The following is a 27,302-nucleotide window of genomic DNA, read 5'->3' as shown; positions in this document are numbered from 1 at the left end:
TAAAAAGAATAAAAGAATTGTTGCGTTTGTTCTCCTTAGTTATATTAGGAATAAAAAACAAAACTAATGTAATAATGTATCCCAGCAGTTCAAATCTTCTAATTTATGTAGAATGGATTATTACTTAGACAATCTGACCCTGGGCAAAACTTCCTCAGTCGAGAAGATTTACAATCTAATTATGCAGGAAGTTCTGCTGAGACAGTTTGGGTGCAATGGTCTTCTATTACATTAGCTTAGCTAAAATTGCTGCTTCTTCGCTTGCTTGGTGTTCCAAGTACTCATATGAATAGAGAAAATCTTTCATTCACATCCTTTATTTCCCTTTAGTTTTCCTCACCATTACTGCATGCAGAAGCACTCCTCCTCAACTGCAAATAGCAGCAAGGGGCTGAGATTGTTAATGGCAAACTCAGAGTTGCCTTTCAGGCTTTTGCTGTGGCCCCTGTTTACTGAACTGACTTTAAAAAGGACCATCAAAGTGTTTTTCATAATTTTTACAATGATAGTTGCTGCATTATTGTTCCCCTCCCTCATTGCAAATGCCCCTCTAGAAGGCCTTGAGCTGAAATCTGTTCCTGTACACTTTCTTTTTCATCCTGCACGCACAAAACTAGTTTATTTTTGTAGGGTGGCTCAGAGGTGTTTTGCGGCTGTCTCAGATACCTGAGTATTTTTAGCAATCTATTTCATTAAATTAAAAAAAAATATAATCTCAACACTTACAAAAATAGCAAGAGATTCATAAGCCTGTAGAGGAAAAGATGGGAAACTTGGATCTAACAATCTAAAGTATCTTTTTTTTTTCCTCCTAGATATATTACAGTGTATTGATATAGTAGAATATACAGACATGTCCAATATTAACACAGATGGAGAAACTGGTGCCTTTTTTCTTTACAGTAAGTGTTTTGATTTCAAAAGGTCAATGGATCATGTCACGGCCTTCAGCCTTGATAATTATCATGTGTAGTAATGCACATTTTTATCTACAGGTGGCAGACCTTTTAAAATCATCTTCAATCAAATTCATTAGACATTTTTGTTGATACCACCACCCACATTAAAAAGTAAGAAATCTGCAGCATAAAGTTCTAATTAAAACTGTTCGATTTATAAGACAGATCTGTCAACAAAGTGGCTTAATTCTCAAAGGCTAGTGACCCTCTCAGAATGAAGGCCTCAAAAAAATAATATAATTAAAAAAAAAAAAGAAGTCAGTTCATGGTAAGCTTTTATTATTAAAAAATAAAACACATTCAGCAACTCAGCAAAGGATTTCTTTCTTTCTCTAAAGTAGAAGTTTCACTTCCTTGATTATCAAGCACTGGATGGTAAATTAGTGATTTCTTCTTTGATAAGCTTACTTAGAAGAGGAAAAAAATACAAGAATGTGACAACTGACTTCTGGCAGTTAGAAAGAGAAAAGTGAATCATAGAAGTTTCTTATATCTGAATCAACCATTTTAAAATACCATGACTTAGACTGTCATCTCATACATGTGTCTAAGGCCTCACTACAAAGCAGAAAAGCACTGATTTACACAATAATATGAGTAAATCATGTAATCTTGCAATTAAACATAATTAGTAGTTGTGTCCCAACCACAACAGTGAAATAGTCCTCTAAAGGCGGACAAAACCACACTGAGATCAAGAAGGCTGTTCCAGGGTTTCATCTGAAAGTTGGCCCTACCTCCTAAGTCACAGCAGCTCTGGCTCTCTACCGCCTGCCACACCTTTTCCTCACTTCCACCGACGAAAACTGGAAATAAACATTACCTTTTACTGTGGCTGCATTTCTAATCCTGAAACGATAGCAATTGCCACTTTTCTTGCAAAGGCACTAATTATACCAGAATACATTACTATGGTAGCAACCTGATCAAGCTAGGTGAAGCTTAACCCTGGAACAGACTCACACTCAACACCATTTAACATATTCACCTATTCACATATTTGTGAATTCCACAATAACAGGATAAAAACCACACTACCTAAAGGAGGTGCTTGTCTTTGATACCTTAATGCCACAAACATTTGCTGTTTATGGCAGTCAGGTTAAACACAAACACTGCCACAAGACTGAGCAGATACGTTAGCTGTGGGATTACCCGTATCTGAGTCTCCTGTTAGGCCAACAACAACATTTAACAGGATTGTTCCTCATCCACTTTCCCTAACTGCAAGATATCATTTTATAAAGTATTTATAGGAACTCAGCACTTGGGATGTATACACTTATACATCACTACTACTAAAATATTGCACATATATCCATAAATTTATAGTAATGTAGGGAAAAATCTTTATCTTGCCAGTGAGTTAAAAAAAAAAAATCTTTTAAAATCTTTCTGGCGGTTTTGAATAGACTGAAATAGAACTGCAAAGCAGCTTGAATATGTAACAGAAAGTATAGAGCAACTTAAAACCTTTAGACTGTGAATACACACACTGGAGAACATCCTTATTTACTTGCTGATATGCCCACTCCTCCCCAGTCCAAAAGAGTGGGTGAGAAAAATTGTGTACACTAATGTCTTTTGTGGTAACCTCGTAACCTTCTCCTTTTTCTCCACAAGCTCTCCCTTCATACCCCACACCCTTCCATACTCTTAGCCCTCGAAAGTAATTGCTGTATGTCTTTATATGGTTTTGTTTTCCTACCCAATAACAGAGGAGTTGGGGTTATTTTCAGTCTTCGGAAGCTTGTAAACAGGATCAAACAGGAACCCAGTCATCAGCAAGAGGAAGGCTAGAAAAACAAAAGCAAATGCATATCAACATTTTGAAAAGAAAATACATCCAAAACATGAAACAAAAGCCCGGGCACTGCTAGACATCCCCCTCCCTGTTCCTTTTCGTTTAGTTCATGAACTCTTTTTTGCAGAACAGAGGCTGGTGTAAATTAATGTGTGACCCCAAACATATTTCTGTGGCAGCTTTTCATTGTCATATGCAATAGCCAAAAAAAAAGTAGTAGACATTATTAGAATTTAAGTGGCACCTCTTATACTGATAAATCAACACAAAGATTGAACTAGGAGAAATATACGACTATATATTCCTGATTCTCTTGAGTGTTGAACCAGCTAACCTACACTCACTGATTCTGTTTTTATATCCCTCACCTAACACATTTGCATGATTAACTTGTTTAGCATGGTTAGTGGTGCGAGTGAGGCACTGGGAGCAAAAACTCCTCTGCTCTCAGCTGTTGCCCTGTGAGTAGGAGGGTTACTCACACACTTACTCCATGACTTAAGCCCTGCCCCCAGGTTCTCCAAGCTGCACCTGAGCTTCCTGCATGGGTGACAGACTGCCATCTCCCTCAGGGATGACGAAGGCCAGAACTCCAACAACTAACCCTAGACAGCATGACTTCCCAAACCCCACCTCCTGCACAGTTCAAGAGATGCTGCTGCTGGTGTTCTGTCCCAAAGCCTTCAACCCGCTGGCTGAGGAGAAAGAAGCGCTTTGTGGTACAAGGTGTGAACATGTTGGACGCACGAGGTGGGAGCTGGGACACCCCTGCAGAGGCCCGTGACACTGTTGTGTGGAAGGGTACAACCAGGCTGCTGGATGCAAGTGGCCTTGCCTAGCCACAGGCTCCCCCTTACCAGCTTTGTGCCTTGGGTCGGTTCACTTGGTTACACATCAAAGCAGCAACTCGAAAACATAAAATACTCAGTTGTTTAGCTAGAACACATGAACACAGTTGTATGAGCAAGTCTGAGACCGTACTTGTGACGTGACACATCAACTTCACCCAAGCCAAAGTCCGCACCACCTCAGGTGCGAAATGGCTGCCCTTTCAGTCAGGTTTTGCATCCCTAGGATGCAGTACAATCTACTACAACCTAGTCTAACCAAAACACATTATTTGTAGTATGAAACATATGAATGAATAAAAATAAATAGGAATTAATCTTGTTTTAAACTACAAAGCAGCACACACCCAACCGAATTGTAAAAATCAGTAACCTGAATACATAAAACCAAGCACTTTTCTACTAGTTTAACTTGGTGGAATTGCTTTGGAAGCCCTACAAGGTCTGAGAACACCCTGTGAAAAGCTGCAGCACATAAAAAGACAACCACCAAAAGCAGGATGGTGCATGAGATTTCAAAAGACTACCATCCCTGGTGCACACTGAGGCTCTGAATACAGGCAAACTTTGTAAAGACAAACCTCTACTTCCCATATTACTCTTGATCAACCACATGAGCAAACAAATGCATTCTCTATATTTTGGTATAGAAATTTCCTCAAACATGAGGAAAGATTTCTATCTCTGTGGGCTCTTCAAGTAAATCTATGCTGAAGGAAAAATAAAGTCAGTGAGGACAGCTCATCAAAATTACCTTTAAAAAAAATAAAAAGTCAACATCTGCAGGACCTACCAGACTACATGGTTGCTAGCATTCCCAAGAATCAGAAAATATAAATTTCTTAACTCTTGTTTCAAACTGGTTATCTTATTAAACGTTCATCACCTAATTAGCACAATATAAAATTTGTTCTTTTTCTTCCTTCCCCAGCCAACACATATAGCAGACATGCACCAGGAGCTGAGGAAGGAACAAGCCCCACTCCACTCACTCCTGCTTAAGATGGGATCCTGGGAACATGAAGACCCATCACAGGAGGATCAGACCTGTAATGCTTGTTTAGAGTAAACAATTATTCTCCCCCCCTCCCCAGTTTTTGTCTTTCCCAGCAACCTGGACCCAAGGCAGGATGCTATCCCATTCTCTTCATACCAGCAGAATATAAAGGAAAAGTAACACTCATTTTACTCATTCTTTTGTCTTCTGCTACAACTTTTGATCAGTGATACTTGCTCATGCTTGTTTTACTTCTGACCCATACCCTCCCTCAACCAACTCCTCTCAGAAAACTTTTGTGATTTTTTCCATAAACCTAGACATTTCTAGATTTTTTTTGAAGTAGCTTCATTTTCTACTTCTCTGTACTTAGCACGGTGTCTTCCACAACCAGGTCTGGGTGCCTAAACAGATGCGGATATAATAAGAAAACATAATCACAACAACAGTAGATGTAATAACAACAATAGTATCCTGAGCTATAATCTCAGCTGGATCCAGGATAGTTTACAACAGGGTGGCCCCAAGTTTATTCCCATACAATAAGCTTAATAATTTTCTAAGTGTTAACTTTATCTACATAAAACTTTCTAGTTGGTGTGAAACAGCAAACATCGAAAGGGTTGTTTTATGACCGTTAGAAAAGAAAAAGCAAAATTAAGGCTAACAACTGGCTGCGAGCTTTGAAACGTAAAGGAAGGGAAGATATCCATATGGGAAAAGACCCTCTGCAAAAATCAAATCTACTTGGAATGCACAAAGCTTAATTAATGTGTTGAATTAAAAATATAAGTGTTTATAAAGGTAAATTGCACCTAATTACAACTGTTCATTAATGAGAAGATGAGGCAACCCCCAAACATTAGAGACTTCAAAAATTATGGTTCTTGGCTATGGTCTTGAAGGGAGTGACAGAACCTGCAAAAAAAGGATCTGTTGGCATGTGAAGAAACCTAGATCCTACTCTGCAATTAAATTCAATTTCATCTTAACTATGGTTTCCATAGGATGTACCTAGAAAACTTTTAGCTATTTTTTTATCCACTTTCTCTCTATTTCCATAACATGTCCTACAATGTTTTTCTTTCTACAACAACACAGTTTGGGGACCATCACTTGGGAGGACTACAAGGGCAGCATTTCAGAAGCAAGCCAGTTTTCTGTCCACAGCAGTTAAATTCACAGAAAAGCACAAAGAGGAGACTGAAGAAAAAAGGAGTCTCAAACTGGAGCACACATTCTTACAGAGACTTCTACGAGATCACGATTATAGAGAGTAATACATCATATACTGTATAATATATCCTGTACTAGGTATTGTATTATATTTTACTAAAACTCATTTTGCGTGTGGGTTTTTTTGGTGGTGGTGGTTTTGGGAGATTAAAAGAAAAAAAAAAAAAAAAGCAAAAACCCAACACTTTCCCTGAATTTTAATAGTGGTGAAAACAGATCAGTCTTCAAGACACAAGTCCACAATCTCCACACAACCCTGCCTCCAAGAGGCTTCCACTGATGCAATCTTTAAGTTCCTCCATCCTGTTCAACCCATTGCCTCTTTACTCAGGCCACCAGGAAAATGTCCCTCAGTGCCAAGCATTGTGATAGCTTTGCTCTGAAGATGACATAAGCTTGTGATAGTGGATTTTTCTTTTAGGAAGCAAACAGAGCAAAGCCTCAAAAGAACAGTGATGAGCCCTTCCCCAGCACAGAGTAACAGCAGGACCTTCTGAAGGCACCAGGGAGAAGGGCAGGCAGAGGCCTGGCTCCATCTTCTGACAGTGGGCAGTTCCACAGTGATGGTGGGTGGGATCTCACCTAACCTAGTCTGATCTGCATACCCAGCCTGGTTCTCTCATCATCTAACATAGCATTTGTGAAGTAAAATACTGGCATCACGAACATCTGCTGGATCTTTCTCAGGGATAAAAATCAAACGCCCAGCCCGCCACACAGTATGCACAGAAAACAGCCATTTACAGCCACTGTGATTCACATCACTCCACATTTCACCTCTGGGGTGGTTAAAGCTGCTTCCAGTTACGCACTATAGAGAACAGAATGAGAGAAACACAGAAACACAAGGTTTTCTGTCTATATTTTCATTTTCACAAGAACTTCCTGAGGCTTACAGCTGTTAGTTTTTGACTCTTCAGGTCTTCGGCCTGCCCACTAAGGATGAAGTGAATTCATGGAGCAGCATAAAGAAAATTGTGCTGCTGCATCTCCTGTATAACCATGCTGCAGATGAGGTCTTCAGTGTCTTGGGATATAACTGGGCAAATTTTTATCCACTCTTTAAAAAAAAAAAAGTAAAAAAAAAAAATATGAGAAAAAAAAACCATAACTGTTTTTGAAAACCTGTTGTCTTCAGAAAAGACCCTACCCTCCTACTTTCAAACTCAAGTTCTCATCTCACAAGCCCAAATCCAATCCATGCATGGGGCTTTCAGAATACTGCTTTTTACAACATGAAGTAGGAAGAATCATAGGATGGATCTATCAAAATCAAAACACAAACCAGTGAAAACTAGTGGGGTTGGGTTGGTGGTGCGGTTTGTTTGTTTGCCTTTAAAAACAGCAACAAGAAGTCATTTTTCTGCTATAAAAATACCAGCCATCTTGTGCAATATTATCTCCTCAGTATCTACCTGTTCATATGGCTGAGGAATAAAAGAAGTCTGGAGGGAAGTGGGGAGTGTTTGGTGGTTTTCTTTTTTTTCTTTTTTTTTTTTAATCTATTTGCCAACCAGAGTCATTTATCCCCTATTAGATAAAGTATAATAGACTATACCGAAAGGGTCACTGGCCTTCCATTTAATGATATTGCCGGCACCAATCTACATTTTCCCGACAGTGTCCCTCAACACTGAATAAATGGCTGATCTCTTCACAATAACAGCTGATTTCTATTTATTAAGCTAAAAAGGTCACCATTTTCTACGGCTGGGCCGCCCTGCACTATTGATAATTTTATGCATAAACAAATGGCAAATTTGTGCCACATAAATATGCATTAGCAATTACTTTTTCCTCGGGCAACGCTCGCCGCATGCAAATGTGTCCCTCACAGGGCCTGGTGGCTTTTGTTTTAGCTCTTGAACAGCTAAACAAAAGAGCACAATAAACAGTTTAAAAATTGCTAATCAATGGGAAACGCAAATGCAAAGGTAAATGGCAAGAAACTTGCCCAAACAAATAAATATATATGAAAAAAGCAAGACAAAAATCATGTAAGGAAATAAATAAATAAATGGAAAAGACTCTCTCTCGTCCCTCCCCATACTTGTATCTTCAACACTGTGTTTCATTTATTTTCTTTTTGACAGAGAGATGGATGAGGGGCTCTTTGCATTGCAACAGTGGGGCTGGTACTAAAGCAGACCCCAGATGGGAGCACCCAGAACATACACACCAGTTGAGTACACTTTAAGCAGGACCCACACACACTCCTCCAAAGAAAGGAGGCAAAAGAAGAAAGATGTCTGAGGAAATTCACAGCGGACCCTCAGTTTGGCTTCCTGTGAGTTCGCGTTTCCTTCAAAGATTTTTAAATAAAAGCTACATGTGAAGGAATCACTGGGAGAGACAAAAAAAAAAAAAAAAAAAAAAAGCTTAAATATCTACTGTAAACATTGATTTAGAATTTTACTACTGGAAGTGCCCAGAAAATACCAACTTATCTGTGCCTATGTACAGATGTCTGTAGTAAAAGCCAAATGAATGTTGTCACTTGAGAAACCTGAACTACATGTAATTTCCTTTACCCCAAGGACAGAAAGCTTGATTTTCCCTTGTCTTATCCTTGGACTACTCATTTCTGACAGCAAACCATAGTCGTACATAAGATACAGGATAACGAAAAAATCAGACCCAGACACTAAATTGGTATGAACATGGAAACCAAAACTGACAATTTTAAGAGAACTGATGATTGCTTTGATTTTTCCCCTTCAACAGAAGAGCTTCAGTGCTGTAGAGAACTGAGCATGACATGAACTGTGATTATTATCATTTGTAGACAGGCTATTACGTGTGGACAAAGAATCCAGTTCAGTAATGCAGTAACAACACATTGTGCACAAACACATGCTAAGGCCAGCTGTACAATCCTTCCGAGCAACCTGCTTTCTTTGTACATAACTTCATAAGGCAGTAACTCTGTTTTCATGACCAGAATTGGGAAATGAAAAGGCATGAAATATAGCCAGCAGAGTACGTTGCACCTCATTCTACAAACGTTTATGAAAAAAGCAAAACTTAAAACATGTGGGCTAATCTTTTGGTTTGAAAAAACCCCTATTATTTCAACAGAAATTGAAGAGATTACTCATGTGCTTCAAGTGTTTCCCAGGTAGGGGACATAATACAGTAGGTAACTCACATACACACATTTCTATGATGTTACTGTCCGAAGTTTTTATTGTTAATGAATAGGAATGTTCCTGTCAATGTAAACATTCAGCAGCAATCCTGTGTTTTTCCCAGCTGTCACAGAATGAAACTTCCACAGAATTCATTTCCATGAATTATTTAAAAAAAAAAAAAAAAAAAAAATCAACAAACCAATAAATGTAATTTTGCCAATTAATTCAGTTAATTTCTTGCCCTTCAATTTCCCTAGTTTTGGCTTGGATGGTTTTATAACACCACTTTACACTATGACTTTTGATTCTAATGGAAACTGATGTGTTAACAACTACAGTGCCAGTGGTAATTGGTTTTAAGCATTCTCATCCTAAGAGCACTCTTACACATGGTCCAGTATGGGAAAAGCTGCATTAAGCACAGGACAAGATATGCTCTCACACAAAGCAAAAGTTCTCAGTTTAGTTTTTTAGCCAAGAGCACTCCCACACCAGTAAGACATTTCAGCCATGAATCCACAACTTCCAGTTTCTCCAAATGATGAGATGACGACTGATACAACACAGTAAATGAGAGATATATAGAACTCCCTCCCAGCCATCAACCCTTCTTTGCTCTGCTTTTCCCAGTATCTGCTCTTCTGAGACCCTATCCAGAGTACTGCATACAGCTCTGGATCTCCCAGCATAAGGACATGGACCTGTTGGAGCAAGTCCAGAGGAGGGCCATGAAGATGATCAGAGGGCTGGAGCATGTCTCTTATGAGGACAGGCTGAGAGAGTTGGGCTTGTTCAGCCTGGAGAAGAGAAGGCTCTGGAGAGACCTTATATTAGCCTTCCAGTACCCAAAGGGGACCTATAAGAAAACTGGAGATGGACTTTTTACAGGGGCAGTTGGAACTAGATGACCTTTAAGGTCCCTTCCATCCAAAACAAAAAAAAAAAAAAAACAAAAACAAAAAAATGGTTATTGATATCACCTCCTGCTTTGGGTAAGTCAAGCCACACCCAACAATTGCATACCCACAGGAGAAAGCATCCTCAGCTCAGACACGCTGCAATCTGCAACTGGCCTTAAGAGCTGTTGGGCAGCTGCTACACAAACATACCCATGCAGTCAAGTGGCATCCACCTGATAGCATACACACCACAAATCCCAAAGAGTTCAGAAATGACATATCACAGAAATTTGCATACCATTTTGCTAAGTTAATCGTGATTGAAAGACCTGCGATTATACACAAAGTTCTCCTAAGGTCGACAACAGAGTGAAAGAAGCATGAGGAGGTATGCTAAAGCAAGATCAAATAAATTGTTTAAATGTCACTGCAAAGGTAGTTCTCACGAATGTCTCTGTGGCCAGTCTCCTGCCATTAACATAGTTAGAAAATCTGTAATAGGAAGAAAATTATTACTACATAAAATATTCCTGCAAAGAGATGCTGCTGCAGAATTGAAATGAAAAGATGTAGCTCAATCTGTGAATGCCCATCCCACATGCGTCAATGTGATGAACAGCAGAGAATAAAATTACTGTTAAATCTCTCTTAACAAGTGTATTTTTAATAGTATACATGGAACCTTCTGTATTGGTACCATGTCTTAAACGTTGATGGAGCTATTTATGTTAATCCCCAAAACTAGCACCAGCACTATCAAAACAAAACGTCCTGAGAAGATATCAAGAGATGGCCGTTCTCTACAACAGTGGGTGGAGTTGTTTTTGTGAGAAGCATGCAGCTCAAGAGGATGAGATGGTAACAGAGAATAAATTATTTTGTCAAATGCAAGCCCTCTTTCTCCCTTCAATGAAAGTTATTGTTGCTAATGGCTCAAAGAAATAAATAAAAAATAATAAAATGATAATTTTAAAAAGCACTCACACAACCGCAATCTTCATAGAAGCATGCGTTTCATATCGGAGATTTCGTTTTCTGTTTCCTGGAAAGCTTTAAACCTAAAACTTTCTGATGAAAGGATCCTATTTATTACATGATTCCAAACGCAAGAGTGAGTTTCTTTAAGAACTTTAATGCTGAACAGAGCTGTCATTGATAGTGTCTAAATGCCTGTATATATTTTTATATGCTATACACTTGAAAAAAGATAGCTAGATGACAAAACAGATGCTGGCACATCTGTACGATAGGCTTTTAGAATGATTTAGTCATATGCCAATTTTTTCCTTGATGAGATAGATAAAACACGTTATTAGATCATTACACATGTGCACACATGCACACACACACTAACCTAGGAGGACACTCAAAACAGAGTAATTTCAGGCATGACAGATTGATCCCACCTTTTTTCTTCCCTCAGACAAAGTATTAACACTTCAAGCTGTATTATTCTAATACAGCTACATCCCTCCTCTTTGATTCTCCATTCTTTTCCCTTCGCTTGATTCCTTTCAGTTGTTTTGAATTGGGAAACACTAAAGACTGTCAGCAAGACTTTAGCGTGAATTAGTATCAGAAAATTAGTGGGTTTTTTTAATTAAAGAAAATATTGTTTTTATTTTCCCCATCTCCTCCTTCCTCTGCCCTCCCCAACAATAACCAAAATGTGCCTCTGCAAAGCAAGCTGGATTTCTTCTCTTTGCTGTATTTTCACTACCAATAATAACTCCATGATTAAGACTCAGCTGACAGTTCTCATGCCACAGAAGTTGAAAAAACAAAACCAAAACCCAAAAAACCACCACAACAACAAAAACACCGAAACACAAAACAAACAAAAAACCCCAAACCCTGCTCGCTGCTCTAGTAGTTAAATTGGTACCAGAGTATAAGGGGGTTGGGGGAGACTTCCATCAGTCTGATAAACATATCTAATCTGAAGACATCCGCAGTAAGGCAACATTCCCCTGCTCAAAGCTACAAAAGGACCCATCCCAGGCAAGTACAGACTCTCATCAGAAAACAGATTTAAGTATTCCACTCAAAATAGTAAGAAAAATTCTGAAGGTTTCCATATGAACCCAGCAGAATTGACCAAATGTATCCATCTGTTCGCTTTCATATAAGCAATATGTATGCTGCCAGTATTGGACCTCTTCTAGGGCAGGGCCCTGGGACTTAAATTACATCTGCCACTTCTCCGATTTACAGCAGCCTCATCAGCAAAGCATGAATTTTTTTAAAGCCTCAAAATAGCATCCCGAGGAAACACACAAGAAAATGACTGTTTCTGTATTTCCTGCCTTTTCTACCTGATGACTTTGCCTCAGTACCTAATATTAATATCAAATGTGATGTTCTGAGCTGAGAAACATGGAAGCACTTCAAGAAAGCCTTTTAGTGTCTCATTTCCATCTCCTTAGCTCAGAAGGGACTATTTCATAAGCAAATTTGAACACCTCAAGCAACTCATGATGAGAGTATCCAGAATCAAATTAGTTACCTCACCTCTATTAAAACTGGCAAAGCAGCAAATCCTCATGCCTCCTCACAGTATATAATCACCAACACAACAGGCTGACTAGAACCTCCAAATATGGCTGCATCTTACCTACTCCAAACCTGAATTATAACAGTTTAATACAAATTGTTTTTTGAAAATTGATGTTGCCGATTTCAGCTATGACATTTTTTTCAAATGCAACCATGAAGATCTGCTTCCTTGAATGCAAAGCAGTATTTCTTACTTGAGCAATGGCAGTACATGCAACCAGTCAGCACAAGCAACCCCATAGTAAAAGGCAAAGTACAATTTAGAGTGATTTACTAAATCTCTGCATTAGTCCCCTTCAGAGGACAGAATTCTCTCAAACCTACGCTGTAAAGCCTCCTCTCTTGCATAGTTTTAATTTCTCCCCAAACACCTGCTCTAAGCACCAGCAGGAAGCACAGCATTGCTGGTCAAACCTTTACCACCACTTCATCAGAATTCTATACTCTCTAATTGTGGCTGTCCTAATATAGGTAATATCTACAAGGAAATCAATGCAGCAGCCAATACCAACAAAACAGTTAGTATAAAAATTGAAAACCTGAACTGCTGTGGGTAAACGCACTACCACTAATGACCTGAGCTACACGCCTTCTCTTAGGTCACCCTGGCTGTCAAGTGACATAGCTTAAACCATCCTTGGATGACCCTTAAAAGTGCCTGAGAGAACATGACCCTTGTGACTTGCCCTTTACTACCAGCCACCTGAATGTTGTCCAAGTCCAAGGAAGAGGGAGCTCTCAAGTTGCACATACACAGCAGAGACGTGCTGAAAATCAGCATAACACATTGAACGGCCTGGTATGTTGGGCATGTTCCATCCTCCATAGTTCTGCATGTCCCCCATGTTATGCCAACCTGCTTCACCCTAAAGGCTCCACGAGCCTCTCCTTCTGCAGCTCTTCCAAGTCATTCAGAAAGCTCACAGGCGTTACACTGGAAAGCACCAGAAAGACAGTAAAACCTCCTGCCTCTCTGCTTCCAAATCATGAAGACAGATGAAGCATCCTGACTCAATGCAAAGACCTAAAGAACAGAAAAGAAGCACTGATAAAAACAAACAAACAAACCAAAACAAATCAAAAACCCCAAACAAAAAGACAAACAAAAGGAGCAATAGGGGTCAGAGCAGGACCAGGGGGAGCAAGAAGTGAAGGTGAAGATGAGAAAGGTAAAAATAAGTTAGGATGCCCAGCAGAATACATCAGCACTGCCGGAGGACATTATCCCCCCAACCTGGATTTAACTGCTGGACTTCTGACCGACTTCGTCCACCTGCTGCTGCTCAAGACAACGACCAGAAACACCTCTTAGTGCCTAATGCATGCAGCAGTGACAGTCTGCTACCAGCAATTACTCCACCAGCTCAGGCAGCAGTGCTCTCTACTGAGTATCTCTGTAAGTAACAGCCCTTTGATGACCAAAGTGACAGGGAAAGGGCAGTGGAGCTCCACAGGATATTCTTCTTATTTTTCAGCTTTACATTACAAAACTTCTCTGTTTTAAAAAGGCTGAATAAAAGTAAGCACTCGACAAAATGCTATACTTAATCACAAAATACTATACTTAACACTGTACAATCACTCCTAATTTAGCCATTGAAAGCATGAGCTAAGGTTCAGTCATTGTGCATACGTTGCTACACTCTCTAATTACATGATCACGTTCCAATTTTTTTCTAGAAGGATATCACCCAAGAAGAGCCAGCTCTGGGAATGAACATGAGTTGCATACTTAAAGACAAAGTTGCCTGCTGGACCATTAACTCATTTGTTTTAGGTACTGGAACATAAGAATTAAAGGCAGCAGAGATTTGCAAGCCAAAAGGACAGCGTTGCAGGAATCCAAATCTTCGTAGGAAACCCTTAGTCGTACATGCCCTACTTTCTGACCTGGCACACCTGAACACATACTTGTGGATGCCACATTTTGCAGTCAGCTGATGCTGTATTTTAAATACACAAACAGTTACAATAAAGTGAAAACAACACTCTCAAAAGTCAGATCTGACCCAGACGCATTTAGAAGCCTATCACAGGATTTAGCTTCCCTACACATTGAATGGAGGCCAAGAGGTATGTCAGAAGACTTGCAGGGAGTAGTCCAAGAAAACTCTGCGTTTCCCTCTCTCCACTGACTGAACAGAGGGATTCCAAGAGCATCCTTTCTGCTTAAGCTAGATACCGTCTCTTCAGTTATCATCATGGAGAACTAACAGAAATGGCCACTCCACTCCACCAAAAGCCCAGTGGCTCTACTGGCTTGAGAACAGGCCAGCTTGGTGCCTGGCTTGCCATGAGGCTCTTGCCTCCTGGATCACAGTAGCTTTCCTTTAGAAGAAGAAAATGCTTTTCCTCAGGGTTCTCCTAAGCCAGGTGGCCAGGCCACTTCTCTGGAGTACATGGTTTCAAACACATTCAGGTGACCCAGGAACTACCGAGACATATAAATATACAGAATTAGGGAGACTTAAATGAACTGGATTGCTGTCAGGTTTTAGGTCAACCGTAGCTATATTGGTAGGATTTGAGTGAATTGGGCTGTTTTCTTCCCCTTAACTTTTCCACCCATCTGTAAAATTGATACAATATCATCAAGATGGGTTATGTGAAAATCAATTAACATTTTTAAAATATACAGATAACAGTGCTAAACATCACAGTCTGTAGTAATTTATTAGTTTTTATTGTTGGATGTATTATATCAATTATATTATGGGATTGGTGTTTTAAAGATGGGGTTTGAAGGTGTGCAGATTATGCCTGCCACAGGGCCACACAAACAATAAGGATTTAAAAAAAAAACAAAAAAGGAATATCTTCTCATTCTGTCCACACCATCATTTCAGTGGTCTGATATGTGATCATGTAATTAAAGACTGTATCATAATGCATATGCACAAAGGGGTTGAATTAAGGTTGTGCAGACAAATCTAATTCTGGCATTTCCTATGCTTTGAGTGCCTGACTTCACAGTCTTAGTGTTCATTTAACAGTTTCTGTATGTAAAACCATACATTATATACACATGTTGGTAATATCTTCCATATTGCTGCATATTCTGATTCTGTAAGGTATGTCGACGCACACATGAACATACACATACTGCAAAACCAAAACAACTCACGGCCATATTCCAGCCATTGCCCTTTCCCCCTTCTGTACCATATTCTTGCCATTATATTTATCACCATCAAGAATAAGCTTCTCAGGGGTGCCAGCAGTTAAAATGTTCTTTTACCATTTACTTTTAAGTACACCAAATATGTGTCAACACCTCCAGCTTCTTTCCCACTGCTAAAAACATTTTAAATAGCATCTACTGTGTATAAGCCATTTGTGGATCAGATCACAGGTGCACAAATACATGGAGCTCTTGCCTTGGGCCCTGAACAGAGGCTCTCCTGTTAATAAGACTCTGCAGAGATGACCACTCCTTGGCGGTTTAAGAAGGCAGGATTAGAGCAGATGTTGCTTTTGGCCCTGTGCTACACACAGCTCTTCAGCCTGCTGTGGGCACCTGAGAAGACCCTGGTTTGCAGGGCTGGAGAAAGGACTACTCTCCATTGGTGGCAGAGATAGGAGGGAAGATGTTCAAGTTGTTTAACTCACTAGCATAACTTCCATTGACTTAACTGTAAGTATGAACAAATCCTTCCATTTTACCTGTTGTAGTTCAGTTTGGTTTATCCTTGGGAAAATACACCTTTTTCTCCCGCTCTTCTGATTTCAGTATTTTTTTCTACTGACTGATCAGAACTTCTGTGCCAGCACTTAAAGAACCCTCAGAAAGAGCTCCAGTAAGACACTTTGCAGTGCTTTCTAACTTCAACACTGACTCTTTTTTCCCCCCAAGCTCTGGTCAGACACTAGTGCTTACTTACGCTATTACTGAAGTTTCCAGCCTGCCATTGTATGTCCTCCCAGTTCTCACAGTATTGATTCTAACTGCAATCTTTGTGGCACACGGGTAGTTTTGCCAGCTAAACCCAGAGGAAGACACTTCATTCCCAGTCAGGAGATTCATCAACTCAGTGCACACCCACCATTTATTCCCCAATCACTATCCATTGCTTTACAACATTGTCATTCACTAATACCTTAAATAAATCTTTCAAAACTAACCAAAAAACCTCACACAATCAGTCTTAAAATACTAACTACAAACTGTGTTGCAATATACATGCAATGGTCTACAGCTCTCAACCCAAAGTTCTCAAACGTGCCTTTACCACAGCTGTAGATGACAAAATGCATTGTTTGGTCAGGTTTTGATATGTGTGCTCTGATGTACAGTAAATACCGCACTGTTAGACCTCATGAGGCAGTTGAGCATCCCCTCACCAAGGGAAAAATCACCCCGGTTTGTACTAATGATAGCCACAGCAAAATTCAGGATCAAAATAATGGGAATTTCCTCTTGCACAGTTTCCTAAAAACAATGCTGAGCACTTAGACTCTAAAACCACCCTGAATCTGAGCTTCCTGAGAGGCAGTTTGCAGTCTCACACAGTTAACAGTCTAGATCCTTCCCTCCTCCTCACACCAGTTTTCTCTCTCAATTTCATAGAATGCAACCTACAGTTGTCCTAGAATTTCAGAAAGTGATAATTTTCTGTAGAGGTAGTTTATCTGACATTGGGCCTATAGCACAGGAGGGCACTTGTAGCTTCTAATCATCCTCTCCATCTGTTCACCATAAGCAGTGTTGATCTTCAAATTACACAACCTACACAATCCTGAAAGAGTCTTTTACTTTCCGGTAGGACAATCTGCTCCTTCCCTCTCCCCGTTTATTGCAATCTGCAGGATCCTTGCACTGCCGCACATACGGAGCACAAGAACATATCAATCCACCCTAAATGACCTCGAAAGGCTGAATCAGTTAACCAAAATAGGCAGAAACTGCAGCTTTCAAGTAGACTTCCCCCCAGCCTTTAAGTTATTTGTAAATTCCTCTTTGCAGCACAGACCCTGCAGTAAGACTCGCTCTAAATGTACATAGTCCCAAACAATGCCAAAACTATTAGGTGTTGGTACCACCACAGGGTCCAAAATAGTCTTCCCACAGCTTGCCCTGAGCCATTCTGCCTAATGCTGCCTGGTCCTGCTTCAGGCACCCGGCCTTAGAGCTGGCCTGGCTCTGCACTGTGCCACCCACACCTCTCCCCACACTCCGCAAGGCATCTGTGACAGCATGGATGGGCAGGAGGGGTGAGAAGCCAGCCGGCAGTACTGCAGCTCCTTCATCTACCCAGGAGACAACTGTTTCAAAAGGAGAAACATGACGGGTGAGGTTTCCAGGAAAGGAAATGAGCAACCTTGATGAGGAAGGAGAGAACCCAGAGGTTCCAGATGCCTGACCACAGGTGCTCCCACAAGCTCAGATGAAATGGGAAGCAGTTAACACACAGATGACAGGAAGAGAAGTAACAGCTACCCAGCCCTCCAAAACCTCAAATGACCCTGTTTTCTGAAAAATTTGATAGTAATAGAGAATCTTTGGATATATTACTGCAGTAGAAATACTCTGTGTGCTGTTTCATCCCTATACGGCTACTGCTCATCACATCCCTCCTGCTAGCAGCAATTGAAAGCTGATGCATAAAGGACAGCTGAAATAGCGCTTTCTTGCCAGAATCACTGCCACCACAGCATTCTGGTTTCCATACTACCATCGTGCACCTTGCTGTATCTTCAGGGCAGTGATCCCCAAACTGGGGAGCTGAAGGCGAGATTTCATCAGTGAAACCTGAGATCACCCACAGCAACTACTCTGCAGCACCAGCAGCAACCACCATAGCCCACAGGGACAGTGGTGCAAGATGCACCACCCAAACACCAAAACATGTCCATCATGTCCATCTGTCCTATAGCAAAAAGATGCTCCATCCACAACATGGAGCTCAGCAACACAGGGTAAATCAATTGAAGCAGGGACAGAAAGGCTACTGGTGATACTTAATGGCAGCTAGTACAGTGCTAAGTGGCTGCCATCGCTTTGGTTGCTTTATCGCACTCCAGTGGTTGGTAAAGCTGTACACACTGCAAGACTGCTGTTGACATTGTTAATGCACAAGCTGTTGCATCTGCTCTCCTCTTAAAGCTGGTATAAGCACTACTTCTGACTTAAGGCCTGAAGCAAAACATCAAGGATGTATTTTTGGTTTCATCCCAACATTTACAAATAAATCTTAGAATTATTTTAGGCTAGGTACTTAAAAAAAAAAAAAAATCTGGTCTAATATTACTAAAGAATGTCTCCAGGTATTTAAGACTTCAGGCATAAACACTCAAAGTCACCAGGCAGGAGTGCAAAAGGCTGATTAGCAATGTCTTACCCCACATATGCCCCCAACTTGGCAAGCAGACCTGAAAATGAGGCAGTACAACATTTCCACAGCTGTCAATAACATTTGTTAACCATACTACAACATACTATTTGCAGGTGCTTTTGCCCCACAAATGAAGTCTTTATCCACAGATCCCTGCAAGAAACACTTCAGTCTTAGGCAAATTTACTCCAGGCATCAGAAGCAGCATGGCCCTTCTGACACAGGGCAGAGGCAGGGAGAAGGCCATGCTGCAGCCCCAGTGTTTGAAGTCTCCAATTCAATAAACAGTGTGATGAATACGAACTTGTTGTCTTCCTTTCAAAATGTTTATTTGCCTGTATTGTTGTTACATATGAGCTCTGGCGGCTAACGCACCTGTGGATGCTCGCAGATTACAACTGAATTTGGTCTGCATCAGGTTTGCAAACAAGAAGCAACATACTATACATATTTCATTATTTTTTGCCTCATATGCATAGATGTTCACACACTTTATTTATATAATCAGAGGTTACTAAACCTCTCCAGTGGCTGTACAAAGCAATTTTAAATCAAGCAATTCACTATCAAGATTCGCATTGTCAAAATATCTTCTTTTGTTGTTTTGTTATTGTTCGTTTGTTTCTGTGGGGTTGTTTGTTTTAGGTTTTTGTTCTTGTTGTTTGACTTTTTTAGTATCTGGAGGACTAAAACTCATCACGGGGGATTTAATTTTCTGGGGTGTTAATTTTCAAAAGTAGCAAGCACTGACAGCTCCTATTGTTTTGAGAGGCAGATATATGGGTACACCACATTTGCAAGAATATCCCAAGCAGCAGTTTGTAACTGCTTGTCAGGCTGCACTGCAGCAGCAGGAAAATAGAGGCATGAGTGAGCTTTAGTTACAAAGGAAGAGGTTTCTGCGCAACAACCTTTTCAGTCCTTTTCCTAGAAAGAGCTGACTGCCATTTTAAGAAAAAACAGGACATTAATAAATGCACTTTGGCATGGGAATTATCTCCAAAGGACTAGTTGATATTTATGATTTTACGTTTCAAGAGACAACATAGCTGTCACAGTACCTAGAAAAGGTGCCTTAGGAGAAGATGTCACCGTGATGGGTCACAAATCTTAATATTTATTTATCTCCATTCGCAACAATCCTGCAGCAAACACACCAATATTTATGTGCCCTGCACTTGGTAGGGCCAAGCACATATTGTCCACTGCCTTGCTGGGGGCCATATCTTCTTCCTTCTAGCTCCAGACATCCCACTAAGACCAATACATTCAAAAGAAGAAAACCTACAACCCAGGATACAATACTTTTGCTAACTGACCACATCGCAAAACTTGTTAGATTATCGTCTTTCAGTATTCCCAATTATGCATAGAAACTCTTAGCGGCCTCAAAATCATAACCTACAAATATTCTTATGCTGTTAGGTAGAGCCCAACTTGTACTGCACATGGCCATATCTTCTGCCCAGACTATCAGCACAGCCTCGTTTAACTGCGTGAAGCAGTAGTAGAGAGAAGTAATTGGGCAGGAACCTGGTGGGAGAAGTACTACTTTTTCACTAAGTAAGAGTGTGGGCATTGTGGGGGATAACACAAGACAGAAACAGTAGTAAGATATGATATGGGCTCAGAAATAAGTTTAAGAACCTTGAATGTTGTTGTAACAGAGGCCAAAGGAAGACATTCGTATTATCTGCAACCATGGTGAGATGTTTCCATGTGCCAGGGATACTGGTGGCAACGTGATTAATGTCCCGGATACAAAAGAACAAGGAAGTGGGTTTCAGCATGTTTAACTCACTACCCTGGGGGGAAGGAATTACAGGATGTTTCAGAAAGATGGACCCAATTTCAAAGATATAGTGATTTCGAATTAGGTCCACCTTTTTGAAACACCATGTAGTTCAAGAGTGGAACAAAACTCTGAAAATTAACAATAAATCAGACAGAGGAGTCAACGTACTATAAGGGACACATCTACAGCCATTATTTTGTAACAGCTGACGGCAATAGCTGCTCAGGAGGGAAAAAAATAAAATGCTGATTTTACAGATATTCAGGGGGTGGGAATTAACACTCTAGGGAAAAAGAGCAGAAAAGACAGCAGGATACAAAGGTGCACCAAGATTTATTGAAAACCAGAGGGGAAATGTAAGCTAAGGGAAATGAACATTCAGAGCACACAAAACAGACATTGCAAAGCACATTAATAAGAAAAAATGCTAAAGTAGCCTCTGTTAAAAAAAGAAAAAAAAGCTCACCAACAAAACCAAAAGCATCACTGCAGTCCAGACTCAAGGTGTATAGAGCAAGCCCCATGATCCCAATCACAGTTCAGCCACACTGACTAGATATTCCCCCCTGCCTCCTTCTGTTTCTGACTACCACTGGCTAGGTAATAGCAAGCTTAATACATCTAGATTTACGATTAAAGAGTACTTAGAAAAGATTGATCTGCCCTGCCTGACAGCAAACATGAATAGCCTGGAAAAAAAAAGAAATAAAGGGTTAGAAATCACATGGACTTCACAAGACATGAAAGGGGACAGAAGTGCTGGCTTTAGTGGCTTTTATTTGAAAAAAAAGTCCACCCCCCAAAATTAAGGTTATGTACCTCTTGTACCAGAGGCAGGATAATAAAATGCTGTGTAGAGTGATACTGACATGAATCTCACCCAAGATGTAAGAATGGAAAAGTCTGTATATGCATTCAAGGATTTCATGCCTTGCATACTACGCTCTTTAAATACACGCATCAAGCCTAAGAAAACTTACGAGGAGCAGGTTAAACCACATTCATAGGGCACCATACACTATTATTTACTTGTCAAATACCACATTCACTCAAGAGGGGCTGGCTTTCAGAGAAGTCAGATAATACTCAATGTCAGGATCTAGTTCATAATAAATGGTATCTGAGCGCAACAAGCCACCACGCCGCTAAGGATAAAAACCTCCTCATCAAAATACATAAGAGGTGCTAAAACATGACACCTGAAAGAGGGATTAATATGGCTCAAGAGTACTGTCACTGCCAGTGTCAGCATCCAAAAGTTCTCCATTCCTCCTCCTGTGACAAGGGCAGCAACAACCATCCTGGCAGACTGACATGCACTGACACACATTGACCACAAATAAGAAGAAGATGTCAAGTATTTGCTACTAGCGAGCTGTCCACAAAATAAAACCTCGCTGCTCTGTTGATGGGAAGGGAAGGCGCAGCCAGTCTTTTACAGAGTGATCTTCAAGTTTGTTTTGAGCGAGCACCAAGTAATATGCAGCACAGAGATCTGCAACCCCCTACCTATCACGTGCTGCAACTTTCCAGGACTTCATCCTAAGCAGCTGTCAACTCAACATTTTCAAGAGCAACAAATTCATTAAAATGGTATAATTATGGCTGAAACTTTCCAAGATATTTAGGACATTTAATCATACAGCTTGGATGCAAATTAACAGAGTCTCAAATACTCCAACCAGTCTTAAAAATCCCAGACTATACAACTATACATTTGTCAAATGCCACAAATTATTCAGATTATTAAAAAGGTCTTATCCTTAAATTACTCTTCTACTTTTAAAATTCAGCTCCCATAGTAACAAAAGTTCAACTGAAAAGAATTCAAAAGAACAAAATTAAAATGAATGTACACATGCTACAATGCAGATATTTCATGAGAGATTAGATATTAAAAAGTAAATAGCATTGGGAACCAGTCACTGGTAAACCAAAATCAAAACAGGCAAAAATCCCATTAAAAACACGCAACACTCATAAGTACATAACAACAGAAATACTACAGGCCACAAAGAGACAAGATGTAAGGCATGGATTTCATCAGAGTTGGCCAAAAGCACAGAACACACACAAGTTAGATGGTAGGAAAACACACGAAAAAGTTTACTACCATTTCTTCCAAATTTACATCAAATTACAGCTTCCAAACAAATCTCCAGTTCCTCATGTCCTCTCTAATTCATAACATGGAAACCTCCCACAATACAAAAGTCAGTTTTGCTGTCTTCCAAGCAGCAGGCACTAAAACTTACTATTAGAAAAGCCGATGGTGGTGTTAATTATTTATCTGCTCTTAAACTCAAGTAGAAATAATTACATAAAACTTCGTATTTGGAAAGGATAAAAGATATCTGAGGCAAGGCAAGATTAAATAAAACAGTAGTTACCTGCAGCAGCTCAGGAATATGTGAAACATGAGGATAAATACAAGAGAGGGAGTTTAATGGGCAGAGTGAGGGTGAGACTGCCAAAGATGGTGAAAAAAATTATCACACAGGGTTTGCAGTTTCTCTTATCAACATCACTGTAGGGCATAGGATATGTAGAGGAACAAAAAAAAAAAAGAGGTTGTTATTCCTTAGATTCTGCTCTCTGCAGTTCTGTAACATAACCAATTTTACTATCCCCTTCTCATTATTGTTGTCACAACTACAATACGCAAACTATACAGCTGACGTCAGCCAGGCACCCCAGTGTTCCTTATCCAGCTTTTTCCCAGTGTAGAACTGGTTGCATTACTCTGTTCCTTTTCCTCTTTTTCTTCTGTAGGGAGCCTTCACCTCAAACTAAATCTTAAATAGAAGCCACCAGCTTTTTATTGCAATCTGATTATCAATTTGCACCTCAGCAAAGGAAGGCTAGAACTCTATTGTTTTGTTAATTGTCAATTTGCATCTTTGAAAGGTGTTGAGTATTTTCTTCTTTTGGCAGGTTAGGACTAATTCTGTATGTTTAGCATATATGTGGGTGGTGTGGGTAAAAAAAAAAAAAAAAAAAGCCACCACCATCTTCTTTTAAAATACAGTTAATTTATAAATGTTATACTCCACTTGCTTGCATTTACCAAGTTGCTTAATTTTCTTGGACAAATCTTGTTCAAAAGCTAATAGGGACTGCCTAGCCTAAGAAAAGGCTAAAAGGGTACAGTTCCTTTTCCAATAGGAATGAGCTGCTGGACCTTGCCCTACCAAACCGAGGACTCATTGGAGATATGAAGGTTGGGGGCAGCCTCAGCTGCAGTGACCATAGATGGAATTCAGGATCCTGATTGGAAGAAGCAGGGCAACAAGCAGATTACAACCATGGACTTCAGCAGGGCTAACTTTGGTCTCTTCAAGGTCCTAACTGGTAGTATCCCATGTGTAAGGGCCCTAGAAAGTACAGGGGTCTGAGAGAACTGGTTAACATTCAAATATCACTTCTTCCAAGCTCGAGACTGATGCATCCCTATAAGCAAGAAATCAGGTCAAGGGAGTAGAAGGTCAGCATGTATGAGTAAGAAGCTCCTGTCGAAACTCAGAAGGATGTAACGCAGAAAAAGGTATAGACCACCTGGGAGGAATAGAAGGTCACTGTTAGACTATGCAGGGATGCGGTGAGGAAGGCCAAGCTCCACTTGGAATTAAATCTGGCCAGGGAGGTCAAGGACAACAAGAAGGGCTTCTTCAAATACATCAACAGCAAAAGAAAGATCAGGGAAAAACATAGGTCTGCTGCTGAATGAGGTGGGTGCCCTGGTGATGGAGGATCCAGAGAAAGCAGAGTTACTGAATGTCTTCTTCGCTTCTGTCTTTACTGCTACAGTCCAGCCAGACCCTGGAGGTAAGAAGGAAAGTCTGGCAACAGGAAGACTTTCCCTTGGTTGAGGAGGATCAGGTTAGAGATCGTTTAGGCAAATTAGACATCCGCAAATACATGGGCCTCAATGGGATGCACCCACGAGAAAGTTGGTAGATATTATTGCTAAGCTGCTCTCCATCTTCGGAAGGTCATGTAGAACAGGAGAAGTGCCTGAGGACCAGAAAAAAAGCCAGCATCACTCCAGTCTTCAGAAAGGGCAAGAAGGATGACTCAGAAAACTACAGGCCAGTAAGCCTCATCTCCATCCCTGGAAATGTGATGGAACAGCTCACTCTGGAAATCATCTTCAAACATGTGGAGGAAAAGAAGGTTATGAGGAGTAGTCAACATGGATTCACCAAGAGGAAATAGTGTTTGACCAAGGTGATAGCCTTCTATGATGGCATGATTGGATAGGCAGGTAAGGGGAGAGTAGTGAATGTTGTCTACATTTACTTCAGCAAGGCTTTTGACACTGTGTCCACAACATCCTCATAGGTAAGGTCAGAAAGCGTGGGCTGGATGAGTAGACAGTGAGATGGATTGAGAACTGGCTGGACGGCAGAGCTCAGAGGGTTGTGATCAATGGTGCAGAGTCTGGCTGGAGGCCTGTAGGTAGCAGTGTTCCCCAGGGGTCAGTACTGGGTTCAGTCCTGTTCAATCTGTTCATCAGTGACCTAGATGAAGAGACTGAGTGCACCCTCAGCAAGTCTGCTGATGATACCAAACTGGGAGGAAGGGTTGACACACCAGAAGGCTGTGCTGCCATTCAGTAAGACCTGGACAGGCTGGAGGACTGGGCAGAGAAAAACCTGATGAAATTCAACAGGGGCAAGTGTGGGGTCCTGCACCTGGGGAGGAATAAGCCCAGGCACCAGTACAGGTTAGGGGCTGACCTGTTGGAAAGCAGCTCTGCAGAGGACCCTGGGAGTCCTAGTGGACCATAGGCTGACCACAAGCCATCAATGTGCCCTTGTGGCCAAGACAGCCAATGGTGTTCTGGGATGCATTAAGAAAGTGCAACCAGCAGATCAAGGGAGGTTCTCCTCCCCCTCTACTCTGCCCCGGTGAGGCTGCATCTGGAGTGCTGTGTCTAGTTTTGGGCTCCCTAGCTGAAGAAGGACAAGGAATTACTGGAGAGAGTCCAGCGGCAGGCTACAAAGATGATTAGGGGTCTGGAGCATCTCTCTCATGTAGAGAGACAGAGAGCTGCGTCGGTTCAGCCTGGAGAAGAGAAGGTTGAGAGGGAATCTCATCAACGTTTATAAATATCTCAAGGGTGGGTGTCAACAGGATGGACCAGACTCCTTTCAGTGTTGCCCAACAATAGAAAGAGGGACAATGGGCCCAAGCTGAAGCATAGGAGGTTCCATCTGAATACGAGGAGAAACTTCTTTACTCTGAGGGTGCCAGAGCACTGGAACAGGCTGCCCAGAGAGGTTGTGGAGTCTCCTTCTCTGGAGGCATTCAAAACCCACCCAGACACACGCCTGTGCAATCTGCTCTAGGTGAACCTGCTTTAGCAGGCGGGTTGGAGTAGGTGATCTCCAGAGGTCCCTTTCAACCCCAACCATTCTGTGATTCAGCACAACTACTAAAAATTACCTGCAAAAAAGGAAAAGTCATAAATGAAAATTTTGTTATACTTTTCAGTTACAAGAAACAGCCAACAAAGGACCTGGCAAACATTTCCTTTCAAAGGCAGCTGAAGAGTTACAGATACCATCCTCACATTGATTTCACTTGTGTGATACTGTTTTTTTAAAAAATAGATATTGTTTTTAAAAGTACCTATGCAAAAGTGGCACACAATAAGTCAACCAAAAGGCTCCAGAAAGCTCCACAGACCTGGCTGGGCTGCTCAGTGGACTGATACAGACCTGGTTTCACCATTTACCTGCATAAACAGGTCCAAGAGTTGAAGCAGCTTTGTATTCGCTTCACTATTACTTCACAGAGAGGCAAGCACCCATCCGTATGTCTCCATCAGATTACTGCCAGACTGAGCCTGGGCTACAAGCTTACGTCTATCGAGAGGGTGCTCGCTCCTGTGCCCATCCCTCCACACTGGCACTCTGGGGCTCAGCGTGATCTTGCATGTGCCAGTTTTCAGACTCAGACCACAAATCATCTCCTGCATTTTATTCTTGACTCCTGCAAAGCCCCTTTCCTGCGTTAAGGATATAAAATCGATTGATTCATCAGCACTATAATTTTTAATTAAATTTCAAATGCAGAATGGTTGCAAGTTGCAAGTGAGGAAGTGGTCAAAGCCACTCCTAATGAATAACAGGGCAGGCTTCACCTCATAGTCACCAGAGATACCATGTAAAACTGGTACCTTGTGTTCTTACAAGTCACCATTTGAGGTAGAACTGCACAGAAGGGATGCTGCAAAAATCTAGGAAGAGCCTGAAAAATCCTGACCAACAGAAGTATTCTGAATATTGCTTAAGTGACAAAATCAAGCAAAAATTCCTGTTAAAATATCAGAGAGCGACCAAGACAGACGCTCCAGCTGAGACTACAGTCTATCCAAATACAGAAAACTAAATCAAATAACTACAGGGAAACCTAACAAGACAGAAAGCCTTCGTTTCACAGTCCGTGTCTTATTATCACCTTCAGCTAAAGCTGGATGAAGGATGGGGAGTGAGAGGAGGAGAAGCAGAAAATTACGTATTGTATATATATACTTGTCAATGCTTCAGTTAAGGTCATACTATTTTCTTATGTGAGGATTGACCAAAGTTAACTTTATCTGCCAGCATGTGCTAAGGTTTTCAACTGCAAGTTAAAAATTGAAAAAATACACCAAACCCAGCTGAAAACAAAAAATGAAGCAAACTGAAAATCCTGACAACTGGATTTCCAGCCAAGACCCAGATCTCACAGAGCAAGA

At 40.8% G+C, this 27,302-nt stretch overlaps 1 protein-coding gene across 8 annotated transcripts in view; it reads right to left on the bottom strand.

Moving 5' to 3' along the window:
• The window catches only part of SOX5 (SRY-box transcription factor 5), a 657,930-nt gene that overhangs the window by 489,458 nt on the left and 141,170 nt on the right, over positions 1-27,302 (bottom strand). For all 8 annotated transcript variants that reach the window (XM_071815743.1, XM_071815738.1, XM_071815734.1 and 5 more), the window contains one exon: positions 2,668-2,755. The gene's annotated coding sequence lies outside the window, so the exon portion shown is untranslated. The remainder of the gene's footprint in view (positions 1-2,667; positions 2,756-27,302) is intronic.

The sequence above is a fragment of the Patagioenas fasciata genome, chromosome 1, assembly GCF_037038585.1.
Source record: "Patagioenas fasciata isolate bPatFas1 chromosome 1, bPatFas1.hap1, whole genome shotgun sequence".
Taxonomy (NCBI): domain Eukaryota; kingdom Metazoa; phylum Chordata; class Aves; order Columbiformes; family Columbidae; genus Patagioenas; species Patagioenas fasciata.
The sequence above is the reverse complement of the archived record's forward strand: the minus strand, read 5'-3'. Positions and strand labels throughout refer to the sequence as shown.